Genomic DNA, 13,445 nt, shown 5'->3' with positions numbered 1-13,445 from the left:
TGTTGTTAAATTAGTACATCTTATGTTTGACTGCACTTAGACCTTGTGCTCTGGTTGTGTATTCACACTTAAACTTATCTTAGAACCTATGGTATTTGGTTTTGAATTATTCGTACTTTCCTTATAAATATCACTTCCGCACTGTGCACATGGCTACATCACGCTCACGTGACGGCCAGCATGCCTTGACTTCGGTCGGGGTGTGTCAGTTTGGTATCAGAGCTTTAGGTTGCAGTCCTGCATATTTTGTGAACTTCCCTAATTATTTTTGGTGTCTTTTGTCAGAACTATGCCACCTTGTAGAGATCCATGTTCTTCTTCTGAGCCTGGTTTTCCTGATATCTCTCAATTAGGGGAAGCTATAGCTAATGCCATTCAAACTTCACTTCGCCCTTCTCAGAAAACTCCTTTAGAGGCAGTGTACAATTTGAAATTACCTACTTTTATGGGTAATGAAGGACATGAAGGGGCCGACCGATGGCTTGAGCATGTAGAGAAGACTTATCGAGTTATGCAGAGTCAAGACAATCTCCCTGCTGAAAGGTGGGTTGAGACTACCACTTGGTTTTTGGGTAAAGAGACTGCATCTTGGTGGGAACAGGAATCTCGTGGATGGTTGCCTGAAGAGGTAGCAGACTGGAAGAATTTTAAGGATTCGTTCTATAAAAGGTTTATTCCTCCAGCATATCTTGATCAGAAGAAGCAGGAATTCGTCAGTTTAAGGCAAAGAAAGTTATCTGCTAATGAGTATTATTGGAGATTTACTGATTTGTCTCGATATGATCTTGATACTGCTGCTAATCCTGTTGAGATGCTTAGACGTTTCAAGAGGGGTACTAAAAAGAAGACCTCAACAGCCTTTTGTGCCACAGCCAGCTCCGACTCAACAGTTTTCAGGACCTAGTGGTTTCACTCAGACAGGTCGTGGTAGCGCTTATCATCTTCAAGGGGATTCAGTTTTTTATCCTTCAGGACAGTATCAGTACTCTCAGGACCCTTATCAGCAGAATCATTATGGTTAATCTTCAGAAGGTTATATGCCTTATCAGCAGAACAACCTTGGTCAGTAGTTTTCAGCTGGTGGATCGCAGTGGCAGCCAGGAGGACAACCACAACAGATAGATATGTTACTAGTAGTGCTGGATCGTCTAGGCCGCACATTCAGTCCGGTCAAGGACGTAGTTCGCAGGGTAGAGGTGTTCATGCCAACAGAGGTCGAGGAGGAAGGCAGCAGGCCCAAGGACGTATCCACAACATTTCTTTACAGGATGCTCAGAATAATCCTGACTTGATTATGGGTACGTTAAATATTCTTGGTTATCATGCTAAAGTGTTGATTGATTGTGGTGCTACACATTCTGTGATTTCTCTTATATTTGCTCAATTGACTCAACCTCAATCTACGCCTCTAGGGTTTGAGTTAGAGTTTGCTATGCCTAGAGGGGAAAGATGTTATGTAGATTGTGTATATCCAGGGTGTCCAGTGATGGTAGAGGATGTAGTTATGCCAGCTAATCTTGTCCCGTTAGATATTGTGGATTTTGATGTGATATTAGGCACTGATTTGTTGCATTTTAATCATGCCCAAATTGATTGTTACGGGAAAACAATGACTTTCCATTGTCCTGGATTACCTGAAGTTACATTAGTAAGTAAGCCTAGTGGATTGAGGCATGAAGTTATTTCAGCTGTGAGAGCTGAAAGGTTGTTATCGAAAGGTTGTCAAGGGTACTTGGCTCATGTGATATTAGATGATGTTACTCCTAGTAGTGTGGAAGAAGTGGGAGTAGTCAGACATTTTCCTGACGTATTTCCAGATGATTTACCTGGATTACCACCAGATAGATATGTCGAGTTCACTATTGACTTACTTCCAGGTACAAATCCTATTTCCTTAACTCCTTATCGTATGGCTCCTACTGAGTTAAGAGAATTGAAGATTCAATTACAAGAATTGGTTGATAAAGGTTTTATTTAACCTAGTACTTTACCCTGGGGAGCTCCAGTTTTGTTTGTAAGAAAGAAAGATGGAACTTTGAGGTTATGCATCGATTATAGGCAATTAAATCGGGTAACGATTAAAAACCGTTATCCATTGTCGCGTATCGATGATCTATTTGATCAACTTCGAGGTGCCTGTGTATTCTCAAAGATCGACTTAAGGTCAGGTTACTATCAGTTGAAGATTAAGAGTGACGATGTCTACAAAACAGCTTTTAGAACTCGTTATGGCCATTATGAGTTCCTTGTGATTCCGTTTGGATTGACGAATGCACCAGTAGCTTTTATGGGTTTGATGAATAAAGTATTCCAGCAATATTTGGATAGATTTATCATTGTCTTTATTGATGACATCCTGGTGTATTCCAAGTCTGAATCAGATCATGTTCAACATCTCACTTTGGTGTTGGAGAAATTGAGAGAGCACCGTTTGTATGCTAAGTTTAGCAAGTGCCAATTTTGGTTAAATGAAGTGGCACTCTTGGGACATGTCATCTCAACTCAGGGTATTTTGGTAGACCATCAGAAAATAGCAGCTGTGGAGAATTGGGAACAGCCATGAACAGTCACGGAGGTACGGAGTTTCCTTGGCTTAGCAAGTTACTATCGACGGTTTGTTAAGGATTTTTCAGTTATCGCTTTACCACTTACAAGGTTAACCAGAAAGGAAGTCAAGTTTGAGTGGGATAGTAAGTGTGAGCAGAGTTTTCAGCAGCTTAAGCATTGTCTCACTCATGCACCTGTTTTGGCACTTCCTGATGACAGAGGTAATTTTGAGATTTATAGTGATGCTTCGTTGAATGGCCTGGGATGTGTTTTAATGCAGCATAGTAGGGTGATTACTTATGCTTCACATCAGTTAAAGCCTCATGAAAAGAATTACCCTACTCATGATTTGGAATTAGCAGCCATTATATTTGCCTTGAAGATTTGGAGACACTATCTTTATGGTGAAAAGTGTAAGATCTTTACGGATCACAAGAGTCTTCAGTACATTTTCACCCAGAAAGAGCTTAATCTTAGGCAACGAAGGTGGTTAGAGCTGCTTAGCGATTATGATTGCACTATTGAGTATCATCCTAGTTGTGCTAATGTGGTGGCTGATGCTTTGAGTAGGAAATCCCAAGGTCGGGTTAACGCTTTGTGTGCTTCTCGTGTTCCGCTTCTTGCAGATTTGAGTCCACTGGAGTGGAATTGGGATTGGAAGAACAAGAGGAAATTGTGGTAGGACGAGAAGAAGCTTTACTTGCTAGTTTCCAAGTTAGGCCTATTTTGATGGACCGTATACTCGAAGCCCAAGGAATTGATGAAGAAGTTCAGAGTTTAATCTTTGCAGTTTCTCAAGGAAAGACAAAGGATCTCAAAGTTCGAGAATCTGATGGCATGCTTATGCAGGATAAGTGGTTGTATGTGCCAAATAATGAGGATTTGAAGAAAGAGATTCTTGATAAAGCGTATATTTCAGCATATGCAATGCATCCAGGGGCACTAAGATGTATCATACCATTAGGCCATTTTACTATTGGCCAGGTATGAAAAGAGAAATTGCAGAGTATGTCAGCAGGTGTGCAGTTTGTCAGCAGGTTAAAGCTGAAAGGAAGAAACCGTTTGGTTTAATGCAACCACTTTCCGTTCCACAGTGGAAATGGGAAACTATCACTATGGATTTTGTGTACAAGCTTCCTCGTACACGGAACGGTTGTGATGGTGTTTGGGTGATTGTAGATCGACTTACTAAGTTAGCGCACTTTATTCCAGTGAGAGAAAAGTATTCTCTGAACAAATTGGCTGAGCTGTTTATCACTAAGATTGTGAAGTACCATGGGATTCCAGTGAGTACTATTTCAGATCGAGATCCTAGATTCACTTCTAAGTTCTGGACAGCTTTTCAGGAAGCTCTTGGTACGAGATTGCTATATAGTACGGCATATCATCCCCAGACAGATGGTCAATCAGAAAGGACGATACAGACTTTGGAAGATATGTTAAGATCTTCTATAATGCAGTTTGGCGATGATTGGCATGCAAAGTTGGATTTAATGGAATTTTCTTATAATAACAGTTATCATTCTAGTATCGGGATGGCACCGTTTGAAGCTTTATATGGAAAATCGTGTCGTACTCCTTTGTGTTGGTTAGAGGTCGGTGAAAGAGTTTTGGTGGGCCTGGAGATAGTGGAGGAGACTACTCAGAATGTTCAAGTAATTAAGTCTAATTTGAAAGTGGCCCAGGATCGGCAAAAGAGCTTAGCAAACAGGCATGTTGGAAATGTGCCCTAAAACCAATCATATGATGATACTTTATGGACATTTCACATGTTAAACTAATCTAGTTTAATATCAAGGGCATAGATTATTGTTTTAAGCCGTCTCATATAAATGTTATATGCTTAAACGATAAGTCCAAGGAATATGTGATTGGAAGAATGTAATCTAAAGAAGTTAGATTCATGAGACCATTCTTTCGTAGACACATCCTAAACGTTCCTGATCATAGGATTGCCAATTGGGCATTGACAGTCCGTTAAGATCAGTACGTGCTATGTCTTCTCTTAGGGAGAGTGACTAGTCTCGAGTCAATGGTGTGTGTGACATTAAGACAAGTACGTAGGTGCTCAATAGAGAATGAGTTCACTGAACACGATCAACGAAGAGTTCTCATATTCATGTCACATGAGAACTCATTGTTGGGATAATGCAAATTAGTCCTTTGACCTGAGGCATAACATTTGTCTTGTGGTTAGGTCCTTGATCTTTGATTATGTCAAAGTCACCCATTCGCGGGTGTCCACGGCATCGTTGGGGTTAAGCTACTTAGCCATAGAGGCAAGTGAATGCGCAACAAGGGATCTCTAACCTTCAAACCGTTTGAGGGAGAATACTCTATGATATGATTAAAAATCTTTGGCCAAAGTATGAATGAGATTTAGGAAGGCGTTCCAAATCACATTCAAGGTAATCATATAAGCACACGAATCACATTGGATAGTAGACATTAATAAACTATCAAACCAAACAATATGGTCAAGAGTATTGTATTAGAGAAAGACCGTATTGCATTTGTAATCCTAAACTGAATAGGTTCTCCACCTCTTCTGATTAGCTTGGGTAACCATGATATGCTGCTAGGTGTCACTCATGGTTTGTGGAAGCCCTAAACTTGTATAATCACTAAAGGGAGAATTGAAAGTAAGTTTCAATTCACAATTGATTTGAAAGAGTTTTAATCACCCACTGCCTCACTAAAAGGAACCTAATGGATCGTACACCGTGTAAGGTGGAGATTGAAGAAACAATGGAGATGAGTAAGAATAATTAAAAAAGTTTAATTATTTATGGCAAGGATTAATTAATATGTTAATTAATCAAACGAATAAGTTCGTTAAAGACCTCGGGATAGTTTTGGACCTTAAGGCCCAATGGGCTTCGAACGTCAAGCCCATTGACTTAAGTTGTATGACAATTTAATGAATAAAGATTCACAAAGGCCCAAAAGCCCAAATCCCTAAAGTGGCCGGCCATGTGTGTTGAATTAGGGTTTTTGGTTCTTTAGGTCATTTAAAGAAGTGACTATATAAAGAACTTTATAGCCTAAAATTCATTAAGGGTTCTTTTGGAGAAAATTGGAGAGAACATGTCTCTCCTTTTCTCTCTAGGAGGCCGGCCCCCTTGGAGGGTGTATCTAGCCATACTACTACTCCAAGTTCACTCATTTCTTCTCCAATCTCTCCTTGGTGTGGAGACTTAGAGGTTCTCAATTTTGGGAACTTGGAGAAACCTATTCTTCCATCCAAATCCATAGATTTTAGATGCAAGGAATGAAGGCCCTCTCTTTGGGTGATTAGCCTTTGCTTATGCAAAGAGGAATCTACAAAAGTATAAATTTCAACTCACTTTGTTATGAGTTGAATATTGGTTCACCAATCTACTAGGCTTTGAATTTCATAGGTAATGTTTTGTTTTTGAGTGCATGCAAGCATGATTCCGCCTTTAATTGTTAATTGCATGCCTTATGATGTTGCTCAAATGAACATGTTTTCACAAAATCATCATTCAAGGCATGCTACTGATCGAGTGTATAAGGTTAATGATTGGGTATTTTTGAAACTATCGCCTTGGAAAGGAGTAGTAAGGTTCGGGAAAAAGGGTAAGCTAAGCCCTAGGTACATCGGACCTTATCAGATCACCGAGCGAGTTGGTGAGGTTGCTTACAGGCTTGAGTTGCCTTCAGAACTGTCTAAAGTGCATAATGTATTTCATGTCTCGATGCTTCGTCAGTATGTTGCAGATCCATCGCATGTGATTCCGGTTCAACCTTTGGAGATTAGCCCGAATTTGACTTATGATGAAGAACCAGTGACTATCTTGGATTGGAAAGAGAAAGTTCTGAGAAATAAGACGGTGCAGTTGGTAAAAATTTTTTGGAGGAACCACTCGGTGGAAAATGCTACTTGGGAAACAGAGGATCGAATGAGAGAGATGTATCCGAGATTGTTTTATGATTATTAGTGTTGTATTTTGATTATGTAAATTTCGGGGACGAAATTTCTATAAGAAGGGTAGGTTGTGACAGCCCGTCCCGTATTATCGTTTTCGTGAGTATGAAGTTAATAAAATGTCCTTGAACGTTTTAAAGATTTAGAACTTTAGGGTTTGTTTAAATTACCCTAGTTTTAAAGAGTGGATGATCATGGACGTTTTGTTTGATTGTGTTTGAATGATTGTGGCTTGTGGACCACATACACTCACGGGACAAGCATACACACTCTTTCAGAACACCTTTTCTTCCTTTTTCCCGCAATTCCCTCAAACACTCAAACTCACACTCTCTCTCTTCCCTTCGAATTCACTCATTCTCTCTCTCTCTCTACACACGGACCATCACCAAAGTTCATCAAATCCTTACAGATCGAGGAAACAAAGACCACCATCGTTTTCATCTCGTCGATACGAGTTCATCCGTACCCATTTCAGGTAAGAACTTCAAAGTTTTCACGTCGAACCACCTCTTCAGAATGGTGAATGTTTCAGATAAGTTGGTGATGTGTTGGTCAGCATGTTTGCTCTTGACTTGCATATCATTAACGTAAACTTCCAAGCTCTTCCCAATCTGTTCGGCGAACATTGAATTAACTAGTCTCTGATAAGTCGCTCCTGCATTCTTTAGGCTAAAGGGCATGACTTTACAGCAATATAGTCCCCTGTCAGTAGTGAAGGCTGTGTGTTCTTGGTCCGGAGGGTTCATTAGGATTTGGTTGTATCCTGAGTAAGCATCCATGAAGCTCAGGAGTTCACACCCTGCTGTAGAGTCTATAAGTCTGTCTATGAGAGGAAGAAGAAAGCTATCCTTCGGGCATCCTTTGTTTAGGTCGGTGTAATTGACACACATTCTCCACAAGACCTTTTGGAGCAGGAGACTTTCCTTGGTCGGATTCTTCTTAACAAGGACAACATTTGCTACCCACGTTGGATAATTGACTTCACGGACGAAGCCTACGCCTTTGAGATTTTCAACTTCTGCCTTCATTGCCTCGTATCGTTCAGCGTCATAAGATCTTCGCTTCTGTCTCACTGGCTTGGTCTTAGGGTCAATACTTAAGCGATGACAGATTATATCGAGAGAGATGCATGGCATGTCCTCGTATGACTAGGCGAAGACCTCAGTGTTCTTTTGCAAAAAAGAGATCAATGCCAACCGAATGGGTGGTAACAAGGTGGTACCAATCTTCACCATGCAATCCGGATAATCTTTTGAGATAGAGACATTCTCAAACTCTTCAGCGGGTTGTGCTTGTTGGGTTAAAGAGTCATTTCAAGGATCGTCGGGTTGATTGTTGCCACCGTGAAGATCCAAGTTGGCTTCGTCTGGGCTGGTCTTTATGACTTGGTCATGTATAGAAAGGGTTTCCTTGGGCACATGTAGGTGTTGTTGCTTGACCGAAGTGTTATAACATGATCGTGCACTAAGTTGATCTCCTCTGATGTAACCATTGCCATAGGGGGTTGGAAATTTCATCAACAACATATGTGTGGATACCATGGCCTTGAGATCATTGATGCTTGTGCGTCCGAAGATGACATTGTATGCCATTGGGCAATCAACCACCAGGAAGTTAGTGGTAATGGTAGCTATGTAAGGGCCTGTACCAATGGTGAAAGGTAAGTGTATGCTCCCCAAAAGTTGCACAATATCACCGGAGAAGCTTATCAGAGGGGAAATCGAGCGGTCGAGTAAGTGTTCAGCTACATTAAGTGCCCTGAAAGCTTCGGCAAACATGATGTTGACCGAAGCCCCCGTGTCTACCAGGATTCGTTGTACTTCAAAGTTGGCTATGTGAGCTTCCACGATCAGTGGGTCGTTGTAAGGGTAGATGATACTTCTTTCTTCCTCAGGGTAGAAACATATTGGATCCCAGTTAGGCTTTTGATACTTACCTCCCCTGATGTCTTCCACGTGAAACACTTTGTGGCCAGACCTTAAAGCTCGTTCACTATTTTTCATGACCCTGTTGGAAGATTTAGATATGGGTGTGCCACCACTTATGGAATATATCACATTTACCTAGTGTTGGTTACGGTTACCCCTTGGAGGGTGAAGGAGGAATTGATCAATTTTTCCTTCACGTGCCAAAGCTTCAATATGATCGTGAAGGGTGATACACTTTTCGCCGTCATGGCTGTTATGCTCGTGGTAGCAGCAAAACGTGTCCGTGTTCTTCGTGGGCTTGTAATCTGGGTGCCTCGGCTTTGGCTTCGGTATCAAGTGTGCTATGCTAGGGTAAATGGCCACGCAAGTGGCGTTCAAAGGTGTGTATGCATCATACCTCGGGGTAGGGGCTGTCCGAACACGTGCTTGACCCACTGTGTTGACTTCCTGGGGTTGGGGATTATCATGGCGATACCCTTGGTTATCGCGGTAGTGTCCCCTACTCCTTTTACTAAAATAAGGCTGGTGAGGATGGAAATTTTTCCTTTTGCCCTGAGATTGATATGTCTGTTGACTTGGGAAAGTATTAAGTAAGGTAGGGGGAGGCACCGTTGCCGTTTGGAAGGTCGAGGTATTCTCATTTGGTTGGATCTGGCTTCCACTCCCTACTTGCTGATAAGGGGTGGTTGTGGGGGGTTTCCCTTGATATGTCATTGCCTCGGTGGAGGCATGGTTGTAAGCCTGTGCCATCACCTTAGAGTAAGTTTTCCAAGTGTTGGCATTGATCATGTACTTGAAGAAACAATCACGTAGGCCTCCCGTGAAGGCCTTGAGGGCGGTCTTGTCATCTGCCTCAGCGCAGCGAGAATACTCATGGTTGAAATGACCAGCATACTCTCGTAATGACTCGTCCGGTTTCTGGCGAATAGTGTACAAATCATCTGCAGAATGCAAGCGACCGATTTGGAAGATGTGTTGAGAGACAAACAGTTTCCTCAGTTCGTCAAATGAGTCTACTGTCTTAGATGGAAGACGACAATACCAGTTTAGAGCTCCGTCAGAGAGGGTGTAGTGGAAGAGAAGACATCGCTCTTCGTCGGTGTGCATCTGATATGCCATGGTGGACTCAAAGAGGTTAAGGTGTTCAATTGGGTCCTCCCTTCTAGTATAAAGTTGTAAACCAAGCATTTGTTTTGTCTTCGCTTGAAGGGGGTGTCAAGGATCCTCCTTGTGAGATGGCCGGGCCTGGGTTGGTTCCAATCAGGTATCTCAACTTGATGTTCGGCCTTCAACTTGTTTACTTCCTCAAGGAGCTGTAGGACAAGGGGGTCTTGATGGAGTCATGTACTACTGGGATTTCCTTTCGTAAGTCTCCATTGCCTCTTTGAAGTTGGAAAGTTTGAGCAAGGGCGTGTGATTTTTCCTTGGACTCGCCGTACTGACTTCTAGGACGAGTCTGTCGGAATACCTCAGAGTCTCTTGTACCTTTATGTTCCTCTAAGACATGTCATTCTTTCCCTAGATTGGCAGCTGGCCTGGGCCGTGGGAGGGGACCGAGTCTCTCAGAAACCCTTGGGTCATTGATCTTTGAGCATATGTGGAGGGGATTCTCTCAACATTGCTTTAGGAAGTCTCGGCAGTCATGATAAACAACTTTCGATCCTTCCAACCTTTCTGCAAGGAGGTGTCTTCTTCCACTTCTCCTGTTTTGGGTCGAAGCAGCTGGGTTGAGAGAAGTCTCATGTTGATCAATGTTTTAATGATTAGCTCTCTCCTCATCAGGGATACCCGTGTCGAAGGAAGGTGACCCTCCGTGTTAGGGGGCACCCAGATGATGGTTGATATCCATAGAGGCAACAAGCTCGCGTGTTTAAGTACGCATAGTTTCGTGGAGCATCTAAAAAAGCTTTTCATACTACTCCTGGAAGACCACATTCTTCATTGCTATCTTGTTGTTTTGAGCTTCTAGCTCATTGACTTTAGCTTGAAGAGCAACCCTCTTTCCTTCCTTCTTTCGTTGCTTCGCACTAAGTGCAAGAGGGGTGTCATTCTGTGTACTGTGGCTTCCTTCGCTCCCCATGTTAGAGAGGGATACCTGGTCAAAAAAGAGTGTATGAATGGTGGAAACCAGCTTGACAAAGCTGAAGAGAGTGGGAAAAAGTGTCGTTCCCACAGACGGCGCCAAATGTTGATGCACAAAATCAGTGAGGACTTTGGTACAACAGAAAGTGTTAAGTTTGTGACCTTTGCTAGATTGCTCTGGTCACTAGTGTGGATAAGTATGTAAATGCATAGGGACAGGGAAGCAAACACAAGATGTGCGTGGTTCACCCAGATTGGCTACGTCCACGGAGTAGAGGAGTTCTCATTAATTGTGAAGGGTTTACACAAGTACATAGGTTCAAGCTCTCCTTTAGTGAGTACTAGTGAATGATTTAGTACAAATGACATTAGGAAATATTGTGAGAGAATGATCTCTATTTATAGAAGAGAGTTTCTAGTTTCATTCTGACATTGACACGTGTCATGTTGTGATTGGCTTCTGATGTTGACATATGTCGCGCTATGATTGGCTTCTGATGTCAACACGTGTCGCGCTGTGATTGGTCTCCTGGTTGGAGGGAAACTCTTCTGGGTCCTTGACGGTATAACGTTGACCGGTGATAAGTAGTTTCGGGATTGGTCAAGTATGGTACAAACAAGTGTGATAATCAACACAAGGATAGCAAGCTGTAATTTCATATTAGATTGTTAGCATCCAATTTAAAACTAGGTAATTTAGCCAAAAATCAATAAATATTTTACTATTAAGCTATATGTGGCAACACGTCCCTAATTTTAAGTTTTATAAATTTTATATGAGTGATTTTATGAAAATGCCCCCTTGAGGCAAAGATTTTGACCTTCGTTGACCATCGGTTAGAGAGACGTGGAACTTTTTTTGTAGCATATCCTCGTAGTACTCGTCACTACAAACGCATAGGCGAAAGCTGTCTGCGAGTCCAGATTATAATGGTATAGTTATGGACATTTGAAGTTGTGTTACTAAACTATAGATTTTAAACTTAACTAAACTTCCCTCAAATTTATGTTAGTTAAGTGACCAATTAGATAAATGATTGAGGGACCAATCAGAATGGGGAAGGAAAGGGATCAGCCAATCAGGAAAGACGAAGAAAAGAAAAAAAAAAATGGAGGGCAAGGGGAAGCTCCCAGCTTTCGTGTGCACTCGTGCATCAACCTGATTCCAAATCCGGCGAACTTCCGCCATTTTTCTCATTGATCACCACCATCCATCACCTACAACCTTTTCCACATCCTCCCTTCTACCATCTCCACCCATATTTAAAGGGTTTTAGGTCCTATTTTGTGTAGAACTCCACCGTAGCACCGGGGGTGCTCGACGGCGATTCCTCCAATCCGGTGAATTTCACCACCTAAAACTACCTTTAATCAACTTCCCTTGGACCCAGGAAAAAGACCCAACTAGTGGTAGAGACGTTGGAACACTGAGGAAGGAGAATCAGAGTTCACCCATTTTAGGGTTCCGGTGGGTTTGAGTGAAATTGGAGCCTTTTCCGGCCAAATTGGACTTGGCCACAGGTATAAAACTTGCTCTACTCTTGGAGATCGTCATTTCTATAGAATTTGAGAATTTTTGGAGATGGTTGAATTTTCCGGCGAATAGGGGCGGCTGACCGCCGTGTGTGGCGGCGTGTGAGCCAAGTCACCCCCTGACCTTCCTAAGCTAAGTTTGACACCCCAATTCCATAGGTGAAGTCCAATTGATGAAATCTCATTGTTTGAACATAGTTTTGTTAAAGAGCGCTACTTGAGCATTATGTGAATTGACGATCCAACCGTTGGATCGTCACCAAACTTTAATACATTATAGTATGTAATATTTGATGATATTAGAAATTTATGGATTGGGAATCTGACGGACAAATCTTCCCAAATTGGATTTGTAAGTTTGTAAAATAAAACGTTGACTGCCACTTGAATAAGCAATTGGCGGAGATCCAACCGTTGGATCGTAATGAAACTTTAGTATAATGTTTTAGAAGCATAATTTGGATCTTTGGAAGTGATAGATCAGAAATCTGAGGAGCAGATCTTCCGAATTGAGTTAAATAGGGTTGTGAACGATACCGTTGATTTTTGACCAACGGTTGACTTTTGGTCAGTGGGTCTCAAATCATTCTAGAGCGTCTTTGGGATGTGTTTTATGTAAGTTATGTGTTTTATTGATAAGAGTTCTGAGACGTGATTGAATATTTGTTTTAGGTGATGATCGTTCGTGACGTCTCGATATTCATGCTAGGGAGTCATAGCACGAATCTCAGGTGAGTGGGTCTTTTCCTTTTTATCGTATATATATAACTGATAGTTCCACAAATGCTTTTAAATTTGGCATATCCATATGCATATTACCTATATATAATTGTTGCGAATGCTTTGAAGTGCTAAGGTGAACGCGGGATGTGCAGGTAAGTTCAGGTGAGTTTATGGTGTTATCTAAAATGATTGAGTTATGGCATGACTATATTTGTGTTTTATGCAACTCCGACACTATCGTACTGATAGGAGCATATTTATGCGACTTAGTTAACATGTTTTCTTGCACTTACTTAGTTAGTTATTGCTTATAAGAGTGTTTTAAGCTATTTTCGTGTGTTTGTAGTTCCTAATGGCAAAGTTGGCAAGAAAGTGCAATTTGGAGCAATTTGGAGTAGTTTTTGGCCAAGATTGGATAGCTTATGCATGGAGCAAGATGGATGGACGGATTTGAAGTCAAAAGAGGCTAAAAAGACTCACCCACTACACCCATTACATCCACTCATTACAACACTCACCCACTACACCCATTACATCCACTCATTACCATAACACTCACCCACTACACCCATTACATCCACTCATTACAACTCCATACACTCCTCTCCCTAGCCTATAAATACATCCACCCTTCACCATAATTTGGGGGCGATCATCAAAAGACACTACATTTCACATCT

General features: G+C 41.7%; 1 pseudogene; it reads left to right on the top strand.

Annotated features, from left to right (window-relative positions):
- Window positions 1-289: 289 nt before the first annotated feature.
- LOC139196632 (uncharacterized) lies at window positions 290-3,229 on the top strand (annotated as a pseudogene).
- The last annotated feature ends 10,216 nt before the right edge of the window (window positions 3,230-13,445 follow it).

This window comes from Malus domestica, chromosome 05, assembly GCF_042453785.1.
Source record: "Malus domestica chromosome 05, GDT2T_hap1".
Taxonomy (NCBI): Eukaryota; Viridiplantae; Streptophyta; class Magnoliopsida; order Rosales; family Rosaceae; genus Malus; species Malus domestica.
This window is presented reverse-complemented; position numbering and strand designations above follow the sequence as displayed.